General features: G+C 55.4%; 1 pseudogene; it reads left to right on the top strand.

The window, feature by feature from the left end:
* The first annotated feature begins 4,009 nt into the window (after positions 1-4,009).
* LOC139839075 (uncharacterized) overlaps positions 4,010-27,709 on the top strand; it is a 105,939-nt pseudogene continuing 82,239 nt past the window's right edge.

Below are 27,709 nucleotides of genomic sequence, written 5' to 3'. Positions count from 1 at the left end.
CGCGTTCAAACTTGTTGAAAAGTGCAAGCCCTGATTAAAATGTATCGGGTGACCTATCAAGACCTGCAGAAAAACTTCGGCAGAAGAAGACGTTCGAGTAGTACAACTTGAGTCTACGCACGGATCGCAAGCATCCGCACCTAGACTCGGGGGATACTCCCATCGGGAGCGCTGGACGCGCACCCGATAGAAGAAGATGATGCTGTTACAAGATGGACAAGAACAATCAAGAGAGAAGAATGCTCGGTGGAGGCATGCTTTAGTCTCTACCCGAAAAATCTTCGGCTAGACACTCGGGGACTACTGACGTGGGCATTACCCTTCGGGTAACCGATATTGCCCTATCCTGTGCGGCCCAACTGGAGGCCAATGAAGATACCCGATGGCAAGGTGGGCCACTAGGATGGTGCTGGAGAAGATTCCTTGAAGAACAAGATGAAGAGGAGCCGAACAAGGAAAGTTTAGTGCTAGGTCTCTTGTAAACCTAGTCGTACCCGGACAGATCTCTTGAGACCTGGCCTCCTATATAAAGGCGAGGAGAGGGGCTGCCGAGGGGCACACAATCAATCTTAGCAACTTTAGCCACCAGAAGTCTAGAGCTAAGTCACCGTAGCTCTTATCCTCTCAACGAGATCACAGCCGAAACCTTCGGCACCCCATTGTAACCCGACATTTTCATAATCAAGATCAGACAGGCAGGACATAAGGGTTTTACCTCATCGAGGGCCCCGAACCTGGGTAAATCGTTCTCCCCGCTTGTCAGTTAACCGATGTCTCGTGTCAGCCTACAGGATTCCATCAACCCTAAGCCCCAATCGGAGGGCATTGCCGAGGAGTACCCTCGACATCCTCCATCAGCGAAAACGCAAGTTAATAAAGATGAGGCGAGATCTCGTTGCCCGCAAGAAAAGATCCGATGCGTCAAGCCTCCGGTGGATGCAGCTGAGTTCCACGGGAGCCACGAGCGCTGAAGCGGGAAATCGACAGAGAAGATCAACATCTCGGTTAAGTTTTGTTCTCGAGAATTAGCGACATAACTTGATCAAGGACCTATACCTGTCTTTCATGCCGGTAGACTCGAGAGGAAACATACAACTGAAAATGCCACAAGCATGTAGCTTGTCAAACCTATCTGATGCCTACTCAACCATTACCTGATGAGCCGTGGGCGGCTATGCACCATTCCACCCCTCGCAGATTTGGGCATGGTAGGAGCAAGGCTGGAAAAAAGAAAATGCTCCATGACCCGACAAATCTCCATATCGGCATAGCAGTCCTCGGCATCAGATAGGAACCCGACGATCCAAGTCAGTCAGGCGGGCGCGAGTGAGTCATCATGATCACGATGCCAGAAACGACATCACTCAGCAGAGAGTTGACAGAGCCCGCGCCAAGTGCGACACTCGAAGAGAATTCGAGGCTGAAGACTACGACTACGATGACGATCACAAACTCAGTGGGGCGAGTTGCTTTACCCATAGGATTCATAAAACGCCCGTGCCCCAAGGATCCAAACTCCCTACCGATCGACAGAAATATGACGGTCTTCAGGAACCCGAAGCATGGCTAGACGATTATCTGCAAACCATAAAAGTACAAGCACTACAAAAAAAAAGTTGATATCTACCACGACATTTTTTGTTGCATAAGGGGTGGTTTTCATTGCTAAAGAGTCTAAGGGGACGAAACGGGTTATGTGCTGCATATCACGTCACCTAAGATCCACCACGGATTTCCAAATCGATGGGTCTTTGTTGACAAAAAATCGAACCCTGGAAAAAGAGTTCAGGGGAGCCTGTTGACAGCTGACATCATGGTAACTTCCATGTGGTAGACGCTGCTAAATGGGCAAAAATCTGTGGTAGATGATAGACCCACGCAAGGCGTTCTACACCTTAAGCGGGCCATCCCAATGACCCCAGGTGCAGGGGATCACCGTAGTACAATTCGATAAGTATTTGAGTGTCGAACCTACGAGCAGCTGGAGGTAAACTATCTATTCTCTAAATCCCTATAACCCACTTATATGGCCTTCTATGCAAAGTTAGGATCTATAGTGTTTGTGTGTGTGAAGATATTTCTACTATAAAACTATATGTGCTGAAATTAAAATGCAAGAAGTGAAATTAATGCAAGAAAAGTAAGTGATATGAAGTGGAGCGATAGCTCGAAATTTAGCACTAATTTATTGAGGTTTTAAATATAATATTAGTCATATTGTCACTAATTTCATGCTGCAGCTAGATACCTAAGCCTATTTTGCATACTTACGAGTTCTTGTTCATTTTCATATATTTAGTAGTTTTAGTAGTATTTTATTATGTTTCCTTTGTCATTTACATGTTTGTAGGTGTTATGGACAACTATGCATAAAAGCAAGGCAAAAGGGGTCAAGAGAGGGAAATATGGAAGAGCCGTAGGCACTAGACTTAGTCATTTGAGGAGTAGAAAAAGTTACATTTATCCATCATCTCAAAGTAAATATCTAAGACCATGGTGTTGTAGCCCTCGTCCATAAGAGTTCAACGAGCCGAAGAACACCCAAATCGGAGTTCATATAAGGAAATGGCGGCCAAAATATGAAAAGCATATGCAAGTTTAATGATCATCAGTACGGGCATATCCGACCATACCATCCGCCCGTACCACGGGCCTAGACGCGCGAAAAAGGCCTTTCTAGACGCATTTCTTCACAGAATCCGTCCCCGTTTGTTCCTAGACCTTCCTTAGGTCAAAGGCAACGTGGGACGGGCTATTGGAGACCCCCCTAGGCCTATAGAAAGAGGAGAGGAGCCAAGGGAGAGTCATCCCATCACCACATACCTCCACAGCAGAGACTCCTTAGCCCCCGCCTCCACAAGATCTCATCCATAACCACCACTCAAGAGGAGAAGGGACTTGGATCTTGAAGGCTTCAACACCGATATACATCATCATCATCATCAACAACACCGTCTCCAACACCAATCCCCTTTGTTTACTCGGTTGTAATCCAATCCCTAGTGTGGATCTCATCTTGTATTCAATTGTACTATCATACTCCATTCATATGTTTGAGGTCATATTAATTGCCTTCATGTGTGAGTAGTTCCTTTGTTCTTGGGGAGAGATGGACAAACCCTAGCTATATTATGATATGAACAAAGATGATTTATGGCTTTGTACTATGATTGTGTGGTAGTGTTCTCTTGTGATATAATATGATGTTCACCATATAATATTTGCCTTTGGTCATGAGAGGAAACTACCTTTCGAAGTATGGTAGTGCATACGGCGAGGAGTGACATCCCGTGTGCGGTGCACTATTGTATGGAAGAAGATGATAAGAAGGGACTCGCAACGCTCAACAAATAACCACAGGGCAATCCCTTAATTGGGACGGACCAATAGGTGGCTTGCTGAAGGTCATTGCGGTGGTTATTCAGGGATGTGTTATGAGATACATGTTCCAACTTTCGAGCCTTTCCCACATACAACGAGTGCAATATATGAATTATCTAGTTTGTGCTATTAGTTAATGCTAGTGGTGGAACCAACAATACCCGAGAACACCTTAGCCATATTTTCAATCCCACAGCCATACTCGATGCTCTCGGTTACATTAGTTTACTTATTTGTTCTTGTTTACTTTTGCTATCAACAGAAAACAACCTTTATATATTTTATCTTGGAATTAGAGTAACTTAGAAGTACTCTCTAGATAATAGTAGCGAGGGGCATTAAGACCTTTACCAACAGCTCTCCGTGGTTCGATACTCTTACTTCAAAACTAGCTACATTTGATATGTGTTCTTGCAGATATCAAGCTATTTTTTGGCGCCGTTTCTGCGGAGCTAAGCGCTTTAGGTCCTTGTCTTTAGTTATTAACTTATCATTGTTGTACTAAATTGTTTACTAGCTTCAAGTAATTACTGTTTATTTATTTTTATGTTACTGCTTTTACTTATTTGAAAAGAACAAAAAATTACAAAAAAAATTATATAACGTTTGCTATTAATCATGTTCCGAGATGACTACCTTTGAACAGATGAAACTTGTAATGGAGGAGTCAAAGGATGCTCAAAAGGAGACTGCGGAGGAAGCCCCACTTGAAGAACTTCCACCTAAACCACCAGAATATATTGCTAATGAAAAGGTGGCACTCGACGCTGCACTCCCTCTACTAGTGGAAGGTAAGACTATCGCTGAGCTAAATGGCTGATTACCTTAGTAATAATGGAAAGGAACAATTTGATCAACTGCTTGAATGTCCCACTTCTGAAAATTAACTTCCACACACAAATAGTACCCAATTTCATTATGTTCCGTTCTCTAGTAACGATTCCTATAAGATTCAAACCTATAAATATTGTTCTGAGGAGGCTTCGTGCCTAGATAATGATTTTGGTTATTTGGTGAGGAACTAGAGATGGAATATTTCTATGAATATTGCGATGCTGTTAATGAGATACAGGAATCCTCAATGGAGGAGGATGAGGAATGGTACGGAGAACAAATGAGCAATAATGCAATGACGGTAAGAAAAATGTATTGTGATGTAGTTGAATATGCTCAAAGGTTAAGTTCTTCGAATATACACTACAAGAAAAGTTCTGATAGACAACGTCTCAAAATCGTCCGCTAAGGGGTATTTTTCGTCGCCTATGGGCCTAACCCGACGATATGGGTTCTGTTGTCGAAACTGCGTCAGGCTAAGTCCTACGACGATTTTTTCGGTCCGTCGCGCTTGGGCGCCCTTCCGCCACGGAAAATCGGACCGTTGCCCAAGTGTTTCCGGGAGCCCGTTGACTGCTGACATCATGCAAACTGACACGTGCGTACGCCGTTATCGCGATTAACGGCGTTAACCTACGAAACCCCGTGGTAGATGGTAGGCCCACACGAGGCCTGCCACGTCTTAAGCGGGCCGGCCCATTAAGTTTGCGGGCCGGGCCAGCTGACTTAGTTTGATCGGTCAACTATATAGCTGGGCTGGTCCATTAGTTACGTGGGCCGGGCCTAACCTCTAAGGTTGACTGGTCAAAACATTAATGGGCCGGCCCACTAAGCATGTGGGCCGGGCCGAATGCACTCGTTTGACCGGTCAACAGGCAGAAGGGCCGGCCCACAAGACATGTGGGACCCACTTTCCTGTTATCGGGCCGGCCCATTTACCAAGTGGGGTCCACCTTAAAGCAAGTGGGCCGGCCCAAAAAGTTATTGGGCCGGCCCAATTAGCATGTGGGTCCCACTTTCCTGCTATCGGGCCGGCCCATTTAGTACGTGGGGTCCACATTAGATCAAATGGGCTGGCCCAACAAGAAAGTGGGCCGGGCCAAAAACACATGTGGGTCCCACTTTCCTATTAACGGGCCGGCCCATTTAGTATGTGGGGTCCACCATATAGCAAGTGGGCCGGCCCAACAAGATAGTGGGCCGGGCCAAAAACACAGGTGGGTCCCACTTCCAGTTAAAGGGCCCGCCCATTTAGTATGTGGGGTCCACCATATAGCAAGTGGGCCGGCCCAACAAGATAGTGGGCCGGGCCAAAAACACAGGTGGGTCCCACTTTCCTGTTAAAGGGCCGGCCCATTTAGTATGTGGGGTCCACCATATAGCAAGTGGGCCGGCCCAACAATATAGTGGGCCGGGCCAGAAACACAGGTGGGTCCCACTTTCCTGTTAAAGGGCCGGCCCATTTGGTATGTGGGGTCCACCATATAGCAAGTGGGCCGGCCCAACAAGATAGTGGGCCGGGCCAAAAACACAGGTGGGTCCCACTTTCCTGTTAAAGGGCCGGCCCATTTAGTATGTGGGGTCCACAATATAGAAAGTGGGCCGGCCCAACAAGATAGTGGGCCGGGCCAGAAACACGGGTGGGTCCCACTTTCCTCTTAAAGGGCCGGCCCATTTAGTATGTGGGGTCCACCACAAAAGCAATTGGGCTGGCCCAACTAGTTAGTGGGCCGGCCCAGTAGTGGGTGGGGTCCACCTTAAAGCAGGTGGGCCGGCCCAATTAGAGTGTGGGGTCCACCGTAAATCAAGTGTGCTGGCCCAATAAGTAAGTGGGCCAGCCCGTTTAGTTGCTGTTTATATGCCGGCATAATAGGCGCTTTAGGATTTTGCGGGCCAGCACATATGAGATTTCGCTTAATTGGGCCGTTTAAGGGATGGGAATTCGTGATTTAGATACTGAGAATATTTACGCAGCATTGATTTCTGTCGGATAGCCTCACTTACCACAAGCACCAAAGAAAAAATGCGCGAAAGAACTATAAAAACTAACTAAATATTACATCAGCTGCAAGGCTTTGAAAAAATATTACAGAACCCAGAGAAATTGAATGGTAATTAAACCTAGCAATACAATGAAGCGATCCGGCAATCTTTTAAGTTGTCCATGCAGCACCTATATCTGAAACAAAGACATTACATGTTAAGACAGCAACAATGGAAAGGCAAAGACACTACAATATTGTTTGCCAAAGAATTTGGAACTCATCATTTCGTCGTTATAACAAGATCATTGTAATGCGCACAATAAGCAAACAAGGAGTGCATGCCGCATACCAACAACCAATATAACAGAGCATGTTAGAATGAAACAGCAGGCTTACTACTGTCGAGTCCCATGCAAACCAACATGTTCAGGGAGTACAAAATTGGCATGAACAACATAGTAGCAGGCTATAAATTTTGTAACTGTTATCACCAGAATTTGACCGGATCAGATGTGGGCCGCGATTGGAGATGGGCTTGAAGAATATACATGGAAGGAATATGTGAATCGGCCTTATATGCAAAGTTTGGGCTAGTTTGCCCGTGTATCTGTAATATAGTAGGATACGTGTCGGTTAGATAGAGTTTGGCTCGTGCCCGGTTGGGATTGTTCCCACGATTAGAAAGTCTACGGACTATAAATATGTATCTAGGGTTTATGGAATAAACAACAATCACGTTCATCACAAACCAATCTAGGCGCATCGCCAACTCCCTTGTCTCGAGGGTTTCTTCCGGGTAAGCATCATGCTGCCTAGATCGCATCTTGCGATCTAGGCAGTACACGTTTATTCGCTATCCATGCGTTGCTCGTACTGAAGCCTTTTTGATGGCGAGCAGCGTAGTTATCTTAGATGTGTTAGGGTTAGCATTGTTCATCGTATCATATGCTATCGTCGTGCAACCCTTAGACATCTAGCCGCCCTTACGCCTATCTTAGGTGTAAGGGCGGCACCCCGCTTGATCATTATTTAGTAGATCCGATCCGTTATGGTTGCTCCTTGTTCTTCAAGGATTAGTTTAATATCTGCATAGTTAGGCCTTACAAACGGGTTGAAGGATCCAGTGGCGCGTAGGGTGTAGTTTGCTAGCCCTAGACAGGATGTTCCGGGGATCAACCTCGTGTTGGTTTTTAGGCCTTGTCTAGGGTCGGCTTACGATCACCGTGCGTGGCCGCCAGGCTCAATCACGAGTAGGATGTTCCGATTATGTGGTGAAAACCCTAAACCGTAGTAGGTCGTTTTAGCTTTATTTTGATCAAGCAGGACCAACATATATTCGTACACCCCGTACGGATCATGGGTGGATCGGCTCTTTGAGCCGATCTACAGGACAACCTGAGAGCCGATCGAGGCTCGTATTTAATGTTTACGTGTATGCCATGCAGGAAACTAAGCGAGGCACATCCATCACCTTCCTGACCAGGTATAGGTCAGGTGGCACGCCCTTGCACCAGCATCGAACGTGCGTGCCGAGTCTTTGCGGGCCGTCCCTCGGAGGGACCAGGGCCAGCCGCAGTCCTGGGAGCCTCCCGGCTCTACTGTGTTGCCCGTCGCTGCTCGCCGGTGGGTTTCTGACCGCAACACATTCTGGCACGCCCGGTGGGACAATCTTCGACATCAACCGCATCGCCATCTACATTTGAGATGGCGGAAGGCACCCCAGTCACGTACGAGGATCTGACCGAGGGGCTCAAGAAGAAGTATGACGAGGTCAAAGCGATCCTCGAAGCCGACCTCATCGGCTCTTTTCACAGAACCCGCTCACATGGCATCAGGTGGAAAGGGTTCTCACCTGAAGGCGCGCTCGATGGAGTGGACCTGTCCGCCCCGTCAGAAGAACGCACCAGGTCTCTGCGTCAGGAGATTAACTTCATGGTAGCTCATTCGCTACACCGCCATTCTGAGAGCCTGGTGAACACTTTGGAGCGTGTCGCTCTTCGGGTGATCCAGGAGATCACGAGGCATCAGTACTCTCCGTCAGGACCAGCTCTAGGGACTTACCAGGGAGAGATGCCACTCCAGTCCCGACCGCCGCTGCCATTCGCGTTGGCAGCACCAGAAGTGCCGAATTCACCGGCATACGTCGTCTACAAGATCGGTGGTGACTCTAGCGACTACCAGTTCTTGCATGAGGCGCCTAAGGAGATCCCTCACGGATACACGTGCACATACGTGCTAGACTGATAGAATCGGGCACTCACAAACCGGATCGCAACAGCGGGGACTTCGGAACGACAGGAGGAACTTCGGGAACAGATCTTGAGAAGCGTACGTGGCTAGCTAAGTATGCCACTCGACAAACCTCCGCAGCTCAGCTCCTGCAGCTTGGCTCGTAGCTGGAAAAGCAAGCATGGCTGGCTAAGTATGCCACTCCGGCGAATCTTCAGAGTTCGACTCCTGCAGCCAGCACCGCGGATCAGATCAGTACAATCCTGAGAGACCAGTTCGGCATGGTGCCGAAAAGGAGGACAATCGGCTATTCCAAGCCATACCCCAACGGGTACGAGTTGATCCCGCTACCACCCAAATATCGGCTCCCTGATTTCTCCAAGTTTAATGGATCAGATGGTTCCAGCTCCATCGAGCATGTGAGCCGATATTTGGCACAGCTGGGCACGATCTCAGCATCAGATGAGCTGCGTGTAAGGTTCTTCGCACAGTCCCTCACAGGATCGGCTTTCGGATGGTACACATCGCTGCCACCAGACTCAATCCGGACTTGGAAGCAGTTGGAAGAGCAGTTCCACATGCAGTATCACTCAGAGGCTTCCGAGGCTGGCATTGCCGATTTAGCACAAGTACGTCAGAAGCGCGGAGAAACAGTGTCAGAGTACATCCAGCGCTTCAGGACCGTGAGTGTCGGGGGGAAGACCCCGGATAGGGCAATGGACGCGGTGCAGCCGGCTGGCCACTGGCCGGCTCGCGGCAAAGGCCGGCTGAGGAGCAGCCGGCTGGCGCCGTGGCCGGCTGGTCTGGAAGCCGGCTGGCTCTAGGTCCTAGTCGGCCTGGCTACGGCCGCCAATGCTGTGGCTGGGCCGGCTTCTACAAGCCATATCCGACTGGGGTTTGTACCTCAGACCGACTCGAGGCTGGCGAGTCTTGCACTGGAAGGAACCGGGTAGGTGATCCGGGTTCCCAAAGTCCACGCTGACTCCATCTTCCGTAAAGCGCGGGGCACTGTGGAGCAATAGTGCCACGCGCCGGACAGGCCGTCAGGGCTTACGACGATCCGTACTGGCTACAGTGGCTGACGGCGACAGGGACACCTCCTCCATACCGCTGACCGTGGCAGCCGGATGGGACAGGCCACGATGCCTCAACCACTCCTGACGTCACCGCCTCGGGAAGGAGCGGAAGCCGGAGCCGGCCGAGCCGGCCAGTAAACTATAGGGTCTTATATGTAAAGTGCCGGTGCCTATATAAGCCGCACTACCCCCTCTCGTGCAGGGGATCGATCATTTATTGCTTTCACCTACCTACAGAGCTGCCCTGTGAGAGAGACCATAGTCTTCCTTAGCCTCTCAGGAGCAGCCGGACACAGCTCTAGGAGCACCATTGTACTGTGTGATCATCATATACACTCATAGCAGGAGTAGAGGTTTTACCTCCATCGGAGGGCCTCGAACCTGGGTACGTCGCCGTGTCGCTCGTGCCCATACCCGCATCCGGATACCGCCGTGAGATCCCTCAGGAACCACTTCGATTAGCCACCCTATGGCATATGCCGTGACGATACCACGACATTTGGCGCCCACCGTGGGGCCTTCAGCATCCTCGGCCGGTGTCTTCATCCGGACGGGCCTCACCACCACCACCGGCGAGCGAGTCGCTTCAGGCTTGATCTGGAGATTCGGCTCCCTCGACTGCGTCAGCGACAACGCTGGCTGCTTCGCTGACCGGCCCTTCCCGGCCGGCGGCAGCGTCATCTCCTTCGGCGGCTTCGACGTCTACGTCGCCACCGTCGCACCGCCGCGCTACCCGCGGCAGGTGCTGCGCTGCGCTAGCCCTCCTCCGCGAGCCGGCAGCAGCGCTCTCGCCAGCCCCGCCGTCGTGCAAGTCATGATGGCTGGCGACGAGCTCCCCACCAAGAACCCGCGCATGCGCGGCCCCGACCTGGAGCGCAACATCGACCCCAACGCCTCCGGCTCGGGCCCAAAAGCGCCACCACCGCCGTCCCGGCTGGATGCAGTCCGGGCAAAGCTGAGCACCCCGCTCACGCCTGGTGCCGACCCCACCGCCATCGAGGCGGACTTGGAGGCGCACCGCCAGCTCCTCCTCAAGCAAACCGAAGAACTGGCTGCTGCTAAGCGCCAGATGGAGATCACCCAGCGCGAGTACAACCGCGCCCACGGCCTCACTCCAGGCGGCGACGAGCCAAGCCGAGCCGGCCACATCCGCCGCAGGGGCCGCGACCTCGGCGCTGAGACCCCCCGCGACGGCGCTCCTTCGCCGGCTCCGTCCGCGGAGCTCCCCGTCTACAACACCCCCGACAAGAACATGCGCGCGGCAGAAGCCGCCGCAGAAGAGCTGAACCGCCTTCGTGGCGAAGAGTTACGCCGCCGGACCAGGCGGGTGACCGAGCTGCTCAACGCAGCCAACAGGCAGATCGCCGACCCCGTGTATGTCAATGCCCCCAGAGCTTCTCACGCTCGTGGAGCTGCAGCAACGACAGGGAAGGCGCCAGGGACACGGCCGAGTCCTCCTCCCCAGCACCAAGCCGGCGCCATGATTCCCGGGCCACGCACAGCTCGGGCCGGCCAAGCCACCAGCCGAGCGGCAGCAGCCGCAGCCGGCCCCCTCGAAGCCGGAACCAGGAGCAAGACTCCGGGCCCCGCCGTCATCACCGGCCGGCTCCAGAGGCAAGCGGCGCACGCCAGCCGGCACACTCCCGGCTGGGCCCGCGCATCGAGCCCGCCGACGCCCGAGACCGCCTCGATCGGCTGGTTCAATCCCGCATCGCGGAAGAAGAGGGGCCAGCCGGCCCAAAGTGCTTCGGGCCGTGGATCCTCAACGAGCCCATGGTCGATGGCTTCCAGCTCCCGCGCGACACCCCCAAGTACGACGGCACCGCCAAGCCGGAAGACTGGCTGCTGGACTACTCCACGGCAGTCGGCATCGCCAAGGGCAACAAGCGCCGGGCTGTGCGCTACTCCCCCCTCATGCTACTCGGCTCCGCCCACACGTGGCTCAACAACCTGCCAGCCGGCAGCATAAACGGCTGGCTGGACTTCGAAGCCGCCTTCATCAGCAACTTCACCGGCACTTATCGCCGGCCGGGTCGCCCTCAACAGCTTGAGATGTGCAAGCAGGGCCCAGACGAGACGGATCGCGCGTACCTGACGCGCTGGTGCGAGATGCGCAACTCTTGCGAGGGCGTGCACGAGATGCAAGCCATCAGCTTCTTCATGGGCGGCTGCCGACCCAACACCATGCTGTGGCACAAGCTACGCCGCAGCGAGCCCAAGACGATGGCCGCCTTGATGGTCATCGCAGACAAGTACGCGCTGGCAGAGGAAGCCGGCAAGGCGCCGGCTGATGTTTCACCGGCCCCAGCAAGACGGGACAACAACAAGCCGGCCGAGGGCGCCTCGCACGGCAGCCGGCGGGACAACTACCGCGGCAAGCGTCACAACGACCAGCCGGACCGCCGGTACGGCTCCGCCCACGTGGCCGCCGTGACAGACAACGCGGCAGGCGGCAGCCGCCGCCAGAAGCAAGACCGGCAGTGGAAGCCGAAGTACACCTTCGAGCAGATGCTCGACTCGCCGTGCAAGTACCACAGCGGCAAGAACCCCTCCAACCACACCACCCGCGACTGCCACTTCATGAAGCGGCTGACAAGCGGTGAACCCCTCCCGCCTCCCCCCCCGCCTCCACCAGCCGGCGGGCCGGGTGGCCAAGCCGGCGCAGAGAACGCCAACCTCGAGCACCACGAGGCTAACCAAGTGCACCATGCCGGCCGATATCTGGCCGAAGACGCCACCTACATCATCTTCACCTCCGAGCCCGAGGACAGGACGAGCCAAGAGCGCCGTTCCCTCGAGGTCAACGCGGTCATACCGCCGGTCCCCCAGTACCTAAACTGGTCAGAGCAGGCCATCACTTTTGATCGCCGCGACACACCGGCTGTCCTGCCGAAGCCGGGCAGCTACGCCATGGTCCTCGACCCCACCATCGGCACAACCCGGCGCAGCGTGCGTTTCTCGCGCGTCCTCATCGACGGCGGCAGCAGCATCAACATCCTCTACCGCGACACCGCCCGCAAGCTGGGCATCCAGGAGGCTGAGTTGCGCCCCACCCCCACCGTCTTCCATGGCATCGTGCCAGGCCATTGCTGCCAGCCGATCGGCCGGATCACGCTGGAGGTGATGTTCGGGAAGCCGGACCACTTCCGCACCGAGAGAATCGAGTTCGAGGTGGTGGACCTCGTGAGTCCCTACCACGCGCTCCCTGGGCAGGCCGGCCGTGACCAAGTTCATGGCGGTGCCCCACTATGGGTACCTGAAGATGAAGCTGCCTGGCCCCAAGGGGGTCATTACCGTAGCCGGCGATTATCGCCGCTCCATGGACTGCGCCACGCAGAGCTCCAAGATGGCCCAGACGCTGGTCATCGCCACCGAGAAGCAGCTCATCCACGACGCCGTCGCCCTCGCCAAGGCCGCGCAGACAGACATGCCGGCTGCGGGCAACCCGGCTGGGACGACTCACTTCCAGCCGGCCGACAACACCAAGAAGATCTGCTGGACCCGGCGCAGCCGACAAGTTCGTCACCATCGGTGCCGGCTTGAACAAGAAATAGGAAAGCGAGCTCACCAGCTTCCTCCGTGAGAATCGGGACATCTTCGCGTGGACTCCAAGAGACATGCCGGGTGTGCCGAGGGAGTTGGCTGAGCACCACCTCCACGTCCGGCCTGAAGCCAAGCCGGTGAAGCAGCCTCTCAGGCGCTTCGCCGAAGAACGAAGGAAGGCCATCGGTGAAGAAATCGCCCGGCTCCTAGCTGCCGGCTTCATCATGGAAGTGCTGCACCCGGACTGGTTGGCGAACCCGGTCCTGGTTTTGAAGAAGAACGGCTCCTGGCGCATGTGTATCGACTACACCAGCCTGAACAAGGCGTGCCCGAAGGATCCCTTCCCCCTGCCGCGCATAGATCAAGTCATAGACTCGACTGCCGGCTGTGAACTGTTGTCTTTCCTAGATGCCTATTCAGGCTACCACCAGATTCCTTTGAATCCGGCTGATCAAATAAAGACTTCGTTCATTACCCCGTACGGGGCTTATTGCTACACGACTATGCCGTTCGGCTTGAAAATGCAGCGCCACCTACCAAAGGTGCATGCAAAAATGCTTGCAGGATCAAATCGGCAGAAACGTTCACGCATATGTGGATGATGTCGTTGTAAAGACCAAGGAGACGACTACCCTCCTTGATGACCTGAGAGAAACCTTCACCAATCTGAGAAGATTCCGGATGAAGCTCAACCCGGCCAAGTGCACATTCGGCGTGCCGTCTGGCCAGCTCCTTGGCTACCTCGTCTCTCAGCGGGGGATCGAAGCCAACCCGGACAAGATCAGTGCCCTAGAGAAGATGGAACTGCCGCAGTTGCCTCAAGGACGTCCGTAAGTTTGCTGGCTGCCTGGCCTCCTTGAGCCGCTTCGTCACCGGCTGGGGAGAAGGCACTGCCCCTGTATCAACTAATGAAGAAGGCGGACAAATTCGTCTGGTCACCGCAGGCGGACGAGGCCTTCCGTGACTTGAAGCGCGTGCTCTCAACCGCGCCAATCCTTGCAACGCCGGGTTCAATGGAGCCGATGTTGTTGTACATCGCAGCCACCAACCGCGTGGTTAGCGTTGTCCTGGTGGTGGAGCGCAGAGAAGCCGGCAACAGGGAGCAGCTGGTTCAGCGCCCAGTTTATTACCTTAGCGAAGTGCTCTCCCGCCGAAGCAAAATTACCCCCACTACTGACGGTCACCTACGGCGTCTACATGGCGGCCAAGAAGCTCAAGCACTACTTCCAAGAGCACCCCATCAGGGTGGTTGCCACAGCACCCTTGGCGGAAATCATAGGCAGCAAGGATGCCAACGGCCGGGTTGCCAAGTGGGCCCTGGAGCTAGCCGCCCACACCATCCTCTACGAGCCACGCACAGCCATCAAGTCGCAGATCCTCGCGGACTTCTTCGTCGACTGGGCTGAGATGCAGTACCTGCCGCCTGTGCCAGATTCCACACACTGGAAGATGCACTTCGACGGCTCGAAGATGCGCAACGGCTAGGGAGCCGGCATCGTCATCACTTCTCCCAAGGGGGACCGGCTGGACTACGTCCTGCAGATCCACTTCGCCGCCTCCAACAATGTGGCGGAGTACGAAGCGCTCATTCATGGGCTGAAGCTGGCCAAGGAGATTGGCGTGCGTCGCATACTCTGCTTCGGCGACTCCGACTTGGTCATACAGCAAGCATCTGGCGACTGGGACGCGAAGGACGCCAACATGGCCTCGTACCGCTTCCATGTCCAGCAGCTATCCGGCTTCTTCGATGGCTGCGAATTCCACCATGTGCCAAGAGCAAATAACGAAGCGGCTGATGCCTTATCCAAAATTGGCTCAACCCGGCAAGCCATTCCGCCGGGTGTCGCCTTGGCGGTTCTCAAGAAGCCGTCCATCATACCGTCACCGGACTCGGATTCAATATTCGTGCCGGCTGACCCGGGGGCTGCTCAGCCGAACCCGGGGGCTTCATCGCCCAAGTCGGGGGCTAACAAGCCAAACCCGCCGGCTAGCATGCCGAACCCGGGGACTTCTCAGTCCAACCCGGGGGCTTCATCGCCAAACTCGGGGGCTAGCAAGCCGAACCCGCCGGCTAGCAAGCCGAACCCGGCGACCATGCAGTCGAATCCGGAAGCTCCCACGCAGGAGGCCCTGTTGGTCAGCGTATTCGAGATAAGATGCGTACCTTCATGGGCACAAGAATTCCTCTCCTACCTCACCGACGGTGTGCTGCCTGATGATAGAGTCCAGGCCAGGCAGATTGAGAGAAGGGCCAAGGCCTATACCATCATCAACCACCAGCTGTACAAACGCAGCGTAAGTGGGGTGTTCCAGCGGTGCGTCGAGCCGGCTGAAGGGATTGAACTCCTACGGGAAATCCATCAAGGAGAGTGCGGACATCACGCCTCATCCCAGCCATAGTGGCCAAAGCCTTCCGGCACGGTTTTTATCGGCCGATCGCGCTCAGAGACGCAGAAGATTTGGTGAAGAAGTGCAACGGCTGTCAGCGCTTCGCAAAGCAAAGACACCAGCCGGCTTCCGCCTTGAAAACCATCCCCATCACATGGCCATTTGCCGTATGGGGCTTGGATATGGTAGGCCCATTCAGAACAGCGCGAGGCGGCATGACACACCTCTTGGTGATGATTGACAAATTCACCAAGTGGATCGAAGCCAAGCCAATCAAGAAACTGGACGGGTCCACAGCCGTCACATTCCTCAAGGAAATCATTGTGAGATTCGGCTACCCCCACACCATCATCACCGACAACGGCACCAACTTCTCCCAAGGCATCTTCTCTCGCTATTGCGGGGAAATGGGGATCCGGATGGACCTATCTTCTGTGGCACACCCAGAGTCCAATGGACAAGTGGAAAAGGCTAACGGCTTAGTCCTAGCCGGCATCCGGCCCCGGCTGGTGGAGCCGCTCGAGCGAGCAGCCGGCTGCTGGATTGAAGAACTGCCCAATGTGCTGTGGAGCCTGCGCACAACGACGAACCGCTCAGTCGGCTTCACACCATTTTTCCTCGTATACGGGGCCGAAGCCGTCTTGCCGACTGATATCGAGCATGACGCGCCAAGGATCAAACTCTACACAGAAGCCGAAGCCAAAGAAGCTCGCGAAGATGGAGTTGACCTGGTCGAAGAGGCCCGACTGCTGGCTGAGTCTAGATCTACTATCTACCAGCAAAGCCTCCGACGCTATCACAGCCGGAAGGTCCAGCCCTTAGCATTCCGAGAAGGAGACCTAGTGCTCCGGCTGATCCAGAGGACAGCCGGACAACATAAACTATCATCCCCATGGGAGGGTCCCTTCATCGTGAGCAAGGCAGTAGGCAATGATTCCTACTATCTCATAGATGCCCAAGAGGCTAAGAAAAACAAGCCGGACAAGGCTGACGAGGAGACTAAACGTCCCTGGAATGTCAGGTTACTCCGCCCATTTTACACATGAGAGCAGGAATGTATGTATCCCTTGTATCCCTTTTGTGAGTTATGAAAAAGCTTGCGCCAAGAGCGCTGTTTCCGACAAGTTTTTCGCGTACTTTACCTTGTTTCGCCAATTGGCTTGAACCCTCTCACGCGGCCGGCTCAGTAACGTGATCCGGTTTCCGACAGCCGGCTTCCGATCCAGCTACAGACCGCAACCCGGCTGTCCGGCTGGCGGGAGTAAGGCCTAGGGAGCCGGCACGCGAAAAACGACTAAGGGAAAGAGTAAAAGCGAGTTGACTTGCAACTTTTCATAAAAGTGCCGGATTGCCGAATTCAGCTCGTTCGACTGAAATACTGTCGGCCTCACCCAGCGGCCCGCTCTTGATCCGGCGACGGATCGCAAGTCGGACGTACGACCGGCAAGGGCACAGCCAAAGAGTGGGGCGGAGGGGAAAAAGCGAACGAGTCGAAAGAAAGCAACTCGGCACACAGATGATTAACAAACACATTAAAGCGTGCCTTAATAAGAGGACAATAACATTGTCTTACATATGCACCCGGCATCCCGGGGATTTAACGAATTGTCTTGGCAAAAGAACAACTGGAAAGCAGGAAATCTAAGCCGGAGGGGCATCAGTGGAGCCGGCTGCCGGGTCGTCCTCAGGCACGTCCTCCGCCTCCTCATCGTCCATATACTCCCCATCGGATGGAGGAGGGTTCGGGTCCGCGACGAAGAGGGCCTTGTCGACGAACTCGGCGATGGTGCTGGCTCGAGCAAGGCGGGCGGCCTTGAGATCGGCTGGGAGCTTGTCCTCCACGCCGGCTCGCCGGAACTCAAGCTGCCCCAGGTCCACCTCGTTGTACCAGGAGAGGACGAAGGACAGCGCCATGTCGGCACCGGCGCGCGTGGCCGACTCCTTCCAGTCGAGGAAGCGTTCCGGCGCCCGCTCCATCGCGGAGATGAGGCCGGAGATATCCTGCGGCGCCGCCTCTTCAGGCCACAGCATGGGCACCAGCTCTTCAGCCGCCTTCCGAAGCTCCCAGCCGAGCTTGGTGATAGGCTCGACGCGGGCAGCCATGGACGCCATGTGATCCTCCATGGAGAAATACTCCGAGCTGCCCTCGCCGGTCTCCTGCCTCCTGGACTCGCGCGCAACGCCAACGGCTGCCAGAGCCGCGTCCTGCGTCTCCGGGAAGGCCGCTGCAAGACAAAGCAAGTCAGAAATCATCGAAGCCGAAATAAGCTGAAAAATGCAAATTTTCGAAGTCCTAAGCCAAAAGGAAAAGCCTGGCGGCAGCCGGCAAGAACCGACTGCCACCAGCCCCAAGTTAAAGATAACGAAGAAGTTTCTGCTGCCGGCTGCCAGCGAAAGCCGGCAGCCAGCAGCCGAAAGCCGGCAAAGGGAAAGGAACTTAGAGATGCACTCACCCGCCAAGCCGCGATCTAGCGCGCCAATCTCATCCGTCCAGCGCTTGGCGGTAGCCGTCAGCTCTGTGGACTTGACAGTGACCTCCTCCTGCAGCACAAGCCGCTGCTTCTCCACCTCCGTCAGCCGCCGGCTCAGATCCTCCACCTTCTCCTTCTCCGCCGTCCGGAGGGAGTTGAGCTCAGCAAGGTGGTTCTGTTCCAGCAGGCGCAGCCGCGTCAGCTCCTGCTCAGCCAGCTTGAGCTTGCCGGCGGCGGATCGGCCCGCCTCCTCGCTCTCGGCGCACTGGGCGCGAGCGGCTCGGAGATCCGACTCCAGCTGCGGGACCTTGGCGGCTTCAACTGCGAGGCGGCCAGAAAGAAATGTCAGCCAACCAAGACTGAAAGAAAACAAGACATTAAGTCGAAAGAAGCATAGAGCTTACCCTTGACAGCCTCCAGCTCGCGAGCCAAGCCGGCTCGCTCGATCTTGGCCTTGTGGTAGCTAGTGACCACCTTGTTGTACAAGACGGTGCGTCGCTCCGTAACCGCCTGAAAGAAACAATCAGATATCCAGACGAAACCCGGACCGGCTCCAAGCAGCCGGACCATGCCTCGGAGGGCTACCAGGATAATAACAAAATTACAAAAACAAGAAGACACCTACCTTGTCAGCATCCTCCAGCGTTGCTAGCTGGGCAAGGGCCTCGGCGGCCTTGTTCTTAAGGGCGGCCCGGTAGCCGGAGAAGACCATCTTCATGGGCGCCGTACCAGGCTGCCCCTCCCGGTTGAACACCTCGCAAGAATCCGCCGAATGCCACGCAGCCTCCATGGTGCCAGCCGAGCCAAGGCTGGAGTCAGAGGCAGACGGCACATGCAGCAGCCGGGCCCCCTTGGCCACGTGAAGGCCCTCAGTTGGGCCCGGCGGGCTCCTCGTCCTCGCCAGAGCCCGGGAGTCGGCGTCCTTTGAGCGCGCTGGCTCCCCCCTCGCCGGCTCCTTCCCGGTCGGCTCCCTCCTCGTCGGCTCCGAAGCTGGAGGCGGCGCGGTCGAAGCAGTCGGCCCGGTGGGAGCCGTCGCATCCGGCGCTTGAGGCGCTCCCTTCGGAGAACTCTCCAGCACCACAACGTTGGGCGCGGACCCGCCGACTCCGGTCGAAGGCGGCGCAGCCCCACCAGCTCCAGCTCCAGCTCCTGCCACAGATGGCATGCCCCTGCCAGCTCCGGCTGCCCGCTCCACAAACGGGGCGCGGCGCGGGAACATATCGTCCAGCGTCGGCTGCCGCGGCGGCTCGACCCGCGTGCCGCGATCAGGCGCTGAAGCCAGCGGCACGGCGAAGGAAGGTGCCCCTGCGGAAGGCGCAGTACCCGCAGGCGGCGGTGGCGTAGGAGCGCGCGATGAAGGCTGCGGTGTCGGCTCCCTCCTTTGGCGCAGCGGCGGCGACGCGACGCGCGGAGCTTGCCGGGAGCCGCCGCCCTGGGCGAACTTGATAGGGACCCTAGCCGGATAAACAGAAAGACAATAAGCATGGAAGCAAGGAAAGAAAAGGAATCAAACAAGAAAAAGAAAGAGAACTCACCCGGCCTGCTCCGGGACCTTCTTCGGCTGCTGCCGGCGCTGTTTCTTCGCCTTCGCCTCCAAGGCGGCGGTGGAGCCGGCTCGCTTCGTGCCCTTGGGCGCCGAAGTCGCCGTGGTGCTTGGCGGCCTCGTGCGCAGAGGCACGGCGGGGATTGGCCCCGTGCCGGACGTCGCCGCCTCCTCCTCCTCCTCCTCCTGCTGCTCTGGTGAGGGGGGCGGATTGTGCTCCCCCTGGCCGCCTAGATCAGGCGCCTGCGGCAGGTCGTCGTCGCCGGCATGGTCGCCGGCTTGGTCAGCCGGATCGACGTGATCCGGCGTCCACCTCTTCGTCGCCAGGTCGCCGTCCTCGGCGTTCTGGCGCTCAAAAAGCTAGAAAGACAGAGAAAACATAAGCATATGACGAGCCGGAAGTCGGCAGAAGAAAAAGGAAGTCGGCCCCGCAGCCGCAAGCCGGAAAATGGCAAAGACATGAGGCTTACCCGCGCCGGTGGATGGTTCCTGTCGCAGGACACCAGCCCGTAACTCCAGTCCTCCGGCAGGTTCGCCTTGGTGATGTGGTTCACCCGGCTGGCCACCTGGGCTTTGGTGAGCCGCGCAATGGACGTCCGGTTCGGATCGAACCGGCCGGACATGTGCCCGATCTTGTGGGTGCGCATCTGGAGCGGCAGCACCCGGCGCTCGGCGATGGTGCAGAGGAGATCTTCAGCAGTCAGCCCGCCATCGGTGGCTGTCGCCAGGAAGTCCCAAAGCAGATTCACCTCAGCGTTCTGATCCGTCGAGCGGGCGTTGTGGCTCCAGTTGATCCGGCCGACTGGAGGAGCCGGGTTGAACTCCGGCAAGTTGATCCGGTCGACGAGCTCCCCCTCGTTGCGCACGTAGAAGAATGACATCTGCCAGTTCTTCACCGAGTCGACGGTGGGGATTTTGGGGAAAGGCGTACCAGGCCGGGTGTAGATCGAGGCGGCGCCGCAGGCTCGCAGGCGGCCGTCGTTGGTCTGCACCTTCAAGAAGAAAAGCCGGCTCCAGAAGTCGATGTCGGGCCACAAGCCGGCGTAAGCCTCCATGAACGCCACGAAGCAGCTCAGGAGGACGCACGCGTTGGCCGGCAGGTGGTGCGGCTGAAGGCCGAAGTGGTCGAGGAACTGCCGGAAGAACGTCGAAGCCGGCAGGCCCAGCCCGCGATCGAGGTGCGCGCCGAAGACGACGCGCTCGCCGGGCCGCGGCTCGGGCTCCACCTCCTCGCCGGGCACCCGCGTGATCACCGACTGCGGGATCCGCCGGAGGCGCACCAGGCGTTCGATGTCGTCCTCCTGCATGTAGGAGCCCCTCCACGATCCGCTGGGGGACGCCATTGGCGAGGTCGAGGAAGAAGATGACCAGGAGAGACTAAACGGCGAGGAGGAACCTTGCGACCGCGGCGGCGACAACGGCGGCTGAGGACGCTCCGTCGAGACGCGCGGCCCCGTGGCGCCGGATTGACGGAGTGACGGCGGCGGATCGGTGGAGATTCGCCTGCCGGAGTTCGCCAGCGGGAGGCGTTCGCCGGAGCAACAGCGAGCTCGAGCGCGCCGGGAGTGATGGAAGCAGGAGCGCGAGGAGGAAGAGAATGGCAAGTGGCCGCCTCGATGCCTCCCCCGCGGCATTTATAGCCGACCGCGGCGGGCGGTTGGCCTCCAAGTGGCTGACGTGGGCCACGTCTCCGGATTTACTGCGCCATAACTCCTCCCACGACCGCTACCGTTACCAGAAACGGCCACACCACGTCGCCCACTACCGCACCGGATCCGGAGGGACATTGATGTGACCAGACGAACCGGCGGCAGAGCCCTGGCGTCAGGCCGGTCAAGTCGGGCGCAGGACCCGAGGCGGCGGAGACTCCGGCGCACAGCGAGCCGGAGCCGGACAAGAAGTTTCACTCGAGCCAAAATTCATCAGCAAGGCGGAGGCGCCATCAGATCTTGCGAGAAAGCAAAAACTGCACAAGTATAAAAAGCGGCCGGCTAGAAGCAGCCGGCAGGAACGAGCCGGATGAGGGCGCAGCCGGCTGAATGGAAATTCTCAGTCGGCCCCTCCAAGTGCCGTCCAATATATTCGAGAAGCCAGGAAAACCTGCCTAGGTCCTTCTAAAACGCAGGACCTTGCCAGCTTCGGGGGCTAATGTCGGGGGGAAGACCCCGGATAGGGCAATGGACGCGGTGCAGCCGGCTGGCCACTGGCCGGCTCGCGGCAAAGGCCGGCTGAGGAACAGCCGGCTGGCGCCGTGGCCGGCTGGTCTGGAAGCCGGCTGGCTCTAGGTCCTAGTCGGCCTGGCTACGGCCGCCAATGCTGTGGCTGGGCCGGCTTCTACAAGCCATATCCGACTGGGGTTTGTACCTCAGACCGACTCGAGGCTGGCGAGTCTTGCACTGGAAGGAACCGGGTAGGTGATCCGGGTTCCCAAAGTCCACGCTGACTCCATCTTCCGTAAAGCGCGGGGCACTGTGGAGCAATAGTGCCACGCGCCGGACAGGCCGTCAGGGCTTACGACGATCCGTACTGGCTACAGTGGCTGACGGCGACAGGGACACCTCCTCCATACCGCTGACCGTGGCAGCCGGATGGGACAGGCCACGATGCCTCAACCACTCCTGACGTCACCGCCTCGGGAAGGAGCGGAAGCCGGAGCCGGCCGAGCCGGCCAGTAAACTATAGGGTCTTATATGTAAAGTGCCGGTGCCTATATAAGCCGCACTACCCCCTCTCGTGCAGGGGATCGATCATTTATTGCTTTCACCTACCTACAGAGCTGCCCTGTGAGAGAGACCATAGTCTTCCTTAGCCTCTCAGGAGCAGCCGGACACAGCTCTAGGAGCACCATTGTACTGTGTGATCATCATATACACTCATAGCAGGAGTAGAGGTTTTACCTCCATCGGAGGGCCTCGAACCTGGGTACGTCGCCGTGTCGCTCGTGCCCATACCCGCATCCGGATACCGCCGTGAGATCCCTCAGGAACCACTTCGATTAGCCACCCTATGGCATATGCCGTGACGATACCACGACAGTGAGGAACCGAGGTTATTCGGCTCGTTTGACCGAAAAGGAAGCAATCGAGTTGGCAGTGGTGGGTCTCGCATCACCGATCAAGGATATGGCTTCCCAAGAAGACTACCCTTCACTGGCGCACATGGTTCAGAAACTGTCATTATATGAGCAGCGCCACCCAGAGCTGTACCAGGACAAATTCAAGCGTGCAGTAGTCCTGGTTGAGACAGAAGAAGATGAAGGGTCTGCGGGAGATCAAGAGGTAGCAGTGGCTGAATGGACTCGGGGGGCAACCCCCATATCCTGCAAATGGGTTAAGCCACCAGGTCCGCCCAGAGGGTTTGATTTTGACGTAACTAAAACTGAGCAAATTTTTGACCTCTTACTCAAGGAAAAGCAGCTGAAGTTACCCGAAGGCCTCAAAATCCCCACGGTACAGGAGCTGAACGGAAAGCCATACTGCAAATGGCATAACTCGTTCTCCCATACCACCAACGACTGCAGGGTGTGGCGTCAGCAGATCCAAATGGCGATAGAACAAGGACGTCTAATTTTCAACCAGTACGCCATGAAAGTCGACACTCACCCCTTCCCCGCCGTTAACATGGTGGAGTGCACTTACCCTGGAGGGTGCCAGCCAGGATTCTCGTTCAACATCAACATGGTAGGACCTGGACACCACTCTGGTAAGGACGGAGACGAGGGCAGCTGCTCTCGTAGCAAGGACACAGAGGAAGCCGTTCCATGCGATCGGCTCCGTCACGATGGCAAGCGCTACATCACAGAGGGAGAAGTAAGGAATGTGAGATATCAGCGACCTCTCTCTGATCACCTCCTCAACAAGTACGTGAGTCAATATGACCAACGCCGACGACCCGACGACGATGGTGAAAGAGATCGTCTGGCTAGGAACGCCAGGAGACATCGTCGGCATGATCGCGATGAGGAGAAGTACGAGCGCCGTGCCAAGGAAAAGTCAAGGGAGCAAGACGACGAGGATAGGCACTGGGACTGTCCCTTCTTCAGACACTGCTGGGATTCAGGAATGAGCCGATTGCCTACAATCGGCAACTGCCCAGAATGTAGACAGAAGAGGAAGGATGCAGCTAACGTGTCCGTGTTCAAACGTCTAGGGCCTCTCCCGCCTCGGAACAAGCACGCTGAGTCCCCTCGGGTGGAAGATCTCGAGGATTTGGAAGACGATGATGAAGAAGAAGAAGATAAGTACCACCGACCAAGGTGGTGCCCTGATGGACTCAGCCGTTCCCAAAAGCGTAGGGTTCAGCGACTACGTGGTTTGGAGGAAGCCGAAAGGTTATACCTGCACACGTTGAGGAAGGCGCGGCCTGATCTGGCCGCTAAAATTCAGCGAACCCTGGACGAAGAAGGTCGGCCACAAAGGAAAGAGTGGCGCCCCAGACAAAAGAAAGCCGATGATGAAACATCGGCTGGCACAAACATGGTGTTCATCCTTCCGACGGAGTTTAGTGCTCCAGGATTAGACGAAGCACCTGTGGCACAACTTGACTGCGGCCCACGGCCAGTTATCTTTGAGAAGCCACGAGAAAGAAGCTACAGGCATCTGAAGGCCCTGTACTTGCGAGGTTATATCGATGGGCAGCCTGTCGACAAGATGCTTGTGGACACCGGAGCGGCAGTCAACATTATGCCATACTCCATGCTATGTCGGTTGGGACGCTCTAGCTCGGATCTGATCAAGACCAACGTGACGCTGAGCGATTTCAACGGCCAAGCGTCTGACGCACAAGGTGTTCTGAACATGGATCTGACCGTAGGAAGGAAAACCATCCCTACGACGTTCTTTATTGTCGATAGCAAGAGCACCTATGCTGTCCTGCTAGGAAGAGATTGGATCCACGCCAACTGTTGCATTCCATCCACGATGCACCAATGCGTAATACAGTGGGATGGAGATGAGGTAGAGGTCGTCCATGCAGATGACTCAGCCGAGATTTCAACGGCTGGCATGAACGCTTGGGAAACAGTAGGCCAAGAGCCACTCTCTGGCATCAATTTGGATGACTGCAAGCGCATCGACGTGACAAAGGATGGGGTTAGGCTGGTCTTATCCACCGGCCTGACCGTATAGCAAGAACAAACCTATGGACAAACATGGCGAGGCCGATCCTTGGGATCGGCCCCAAAGATCTATGGAGGAACATTGCAAAACCTTCATTGAGCGACTCAATCAACATGGAAGCCGATTCCAGCAATCGGCCAAAATTATCCTCACCATGCGTTCTGCCTGTGTTCAATATCGATCTAATGGGCAGCGGTTTTACGTCGGCTGATGAGAGTCAACATTAGTCCTAACGGAGCCGACGTTCAAATACAGTGCCTCGGCTAACTACAGAGCCGATATCCGCAGTTACCTGGCAGATTCGGCTCGGGGGGCACCTAATCAGATGAACATGTGCGATACATGTGCAGTGAAATATTGGGGGCCGATAGAAAATCGGCCAGTAAAAAAAAATTCTCATGGTATACAGCCGATGCACGGACATCGACTTTAGAGCTAAGAAACAAAGCCGATGCACAACCATCGACTCTAGTACAATTACACAGGAGCTACCCGCTGTGTGTTCAAGACCCGGATTTTCACCAAGTCGGTCTTCAGTTCAGCTGTGAGGTCTTCTGCTTCCTCGAGGGAGTGAACAATGAGAGCTTCCTCAGCTGCAATGAGCCGATTTTGGTGCCCGAACCTTCTCTTCGAGGACTTCCAACCCTTTGCGCCAGTTCAGCAGTACTGTCAGAAGTCAGTTTTGGCATGCAAGGCAACCTTTTGCTCATTAAGCCGTTAGTGTTTCGTCTACAATATCGGTTTGCAGCGGAAGAAAAGGTGATCCAAGTTTGGCTGACTCTGCATGGTGGCTGTCTCAGAATACCTGAGTTCAAAGCCCTTTGTCTGATCTGTGCATCCTCACCGCTATTCTCGCCTTGACTGAGGCTCGGGGGGCAGCTGGCCTGGTAGATGCTCTGTTTTTAGAAGCCGATTGGGGTGTCATCGGCTGACCCTGCATCATAACCTTCTTCGAAGGCGGTGAGTTGTTGCGGAAGAAGACTACTAAGAGCGGCGGAAAGGAGCCTGAAAGGGAAGCCGTCATCATCGTCTACAGGGTCAGGGCCGTTTCTGTTGCTGCGAAAAGATAGAGCAATGCGCTATGTTCGGACAGCAAGGGGCAGTTAAGGATCGCCTTCAGGCTGGAAACTATAGCGTGGGCATTGGATGGTGTTAAGGATCCATTGCAGTTGCGAACCTGCGCGGTTGACATCTGAGGTTCATATGACCGTGGGTTGGATCTGTTCAAGCGGCGTTTTGGGGATTTGGGTTTTGCTCTTGCAGACAAGTCACAGATTACCACTTGGATGGACAATAGAGTCGGCTTTGTTCGCGTTTCATGGCAAGGATCGATGCGCTGCCATCGGCTCTTGGTTTGTTGACTTATTTTAGTAATCGGCAAATTTGGTAAAAGGACAGAATCAGCTGAGGAATTTCTTGTCCATTAATAAGAGGGGTTTTTACAATGAAGAGCCGATTGCTCAAGAAACGAAGAACAAAAGAAGAGCCGATTGCTCAGGGACTACTAGTCCTACATTACTAATCCTCGCTGGCCTCGTCGTCGGCATCGTGGCTGCCGTCGGCGCTGCTTCCAGAGAGTTCCTCGTCGCTGCTGCCCCAGCCCTCGGCCGGAGCCTCTTCTTCCTCATCATCATCATCATCCTCGCTGTCCGCCCAAGCGCGGAAGCGCTTCGCTGGCGGATACCCAGCGGAGGAGGAGGAATCATTCTCCTCTTCTTCCTCTACTTCTTCTTCTTCCTCCTCCTCGTCGGAGGAGGTGGAGTTCGCCCAGGGGTGGAGGTCGTCTTCGCTCTCGCTCTTCAGTTCCCCTTCGAGGAGGAACCCGAGGTCGTCCTCCCCATCGGTCAGAGGTAAGTCACCATCTGACCCGACGAGTGCTTCGGGTGGGCCATCTGGCACGTGATCAAAGTTCCACTCCTGCTCGCTCGAGGAGGAGGATTGGAGGGAGAGGCCTGAGGAGATGGAGGAAGAGGAAGACATTGCTACAGGGAAAGAGGGTTTTTTAGATGCCGATGGCTGGAACAGAGCGAGGGGATGAAGTGGCGAACCGTTCGGCACAGTTAAATAAAGGGGGAACCTAGTGGAGATTTAATGCCATCACAGTTTCCGAGGAAGTGATGCTAAAGCTATCAAATCTTGCAGAGAAGTTGAGAAGGCAAGGCATCATGATGAAGAATACTGCGACGGTTTTGCTCTGCCACGACATGACCCGACGAAGAAAAAGCAGAGTGATTTTGGAATTATCAATTCCAAAACCAGGGGGCATGTGTTATCACCAGAATTTGACCGGATCAGAGGTGGGCCGCGATTGGAGATGGGCTTGAAGAATATACATGGAAGGAATATGTGAATCGGCCTTATATGCAAAGTTTGGGCTAGTTTGCCCGTGTATCTGTAATATAGTAGGATACGTGTCGGTTAGATAGAGTTTGGCTCGTGCCCGGTTGGGATTGTTCCCACGATTAGAAAGTCTACAGACTATAAATATGTATCTAGGGTTTATGGAATAAACAACAATCACGTTCATCACAAACCAATCTAGGCGCATCGCCAACTCCCTTGTCTCGAGGGTTTCTTCCGGGTAAGCATCATGCTGCCTAGATCGCATCTTGCGATCTAGGCAGTACACGTTTATTCGCTATCCATGCGTTGCTCGTACTGAAGCCTTTTTGATGGCGAGCAGCGTAGTTATCTTAGATGTGTTAGGGTTAGCATTATTCATCGTATCATATGCTATCATCGTGCAACCCTTAGACATCTAGCCGCCCTTACGCCTATCTTAGGTGTAAGGGCGGCACCCCGCTTGATCATTATTTAGTAGATCCGATCCGTTATGGTTGCTCCTTGTTCTTCAAGGATTAGTTTAATATCTGCATAGTTAGGCCTTACAAACGGGTTGAAGGATCCAGTGGCGCGTAGGGTGTAGTTTGCTAGCCCTAGACAGGATGTTCCGGGGATCAACCTCGTGTTGGTTTTTAGGCCTTGTCTAGGGTCGGCTTACGATCACCGTGCGTGGCCGCCAGGCTCAATCACGAGTAGGATGTTCCGATTATGTGGTGAAAACCCTAAATCGTAGTAGGTCGTTTTAGCTTTATTTTGATCAAGCAGGACCACCATATATTCGTACACCCCGTACGGATCA

Source organism: Lolium perenne, chromosome 4 (assembly GCF_019359855.2).
Source record: "Lolium perenne isolate Kyuss_39 chromosome 4, Kyuss_2.0, whole genome shotgun sequence".
Lineage (NCBI taxonomy): Eukaryota > Viridiplantae > Streptophyta > Magnoliopsida > Poales > Poaceae > Lolium > Lolium perenne.
The sequence above is the reverse complement of the archived record's forward strand: the minus strand, read 5'-3'. Positions and strand labels throughout refer to the sequence as shown.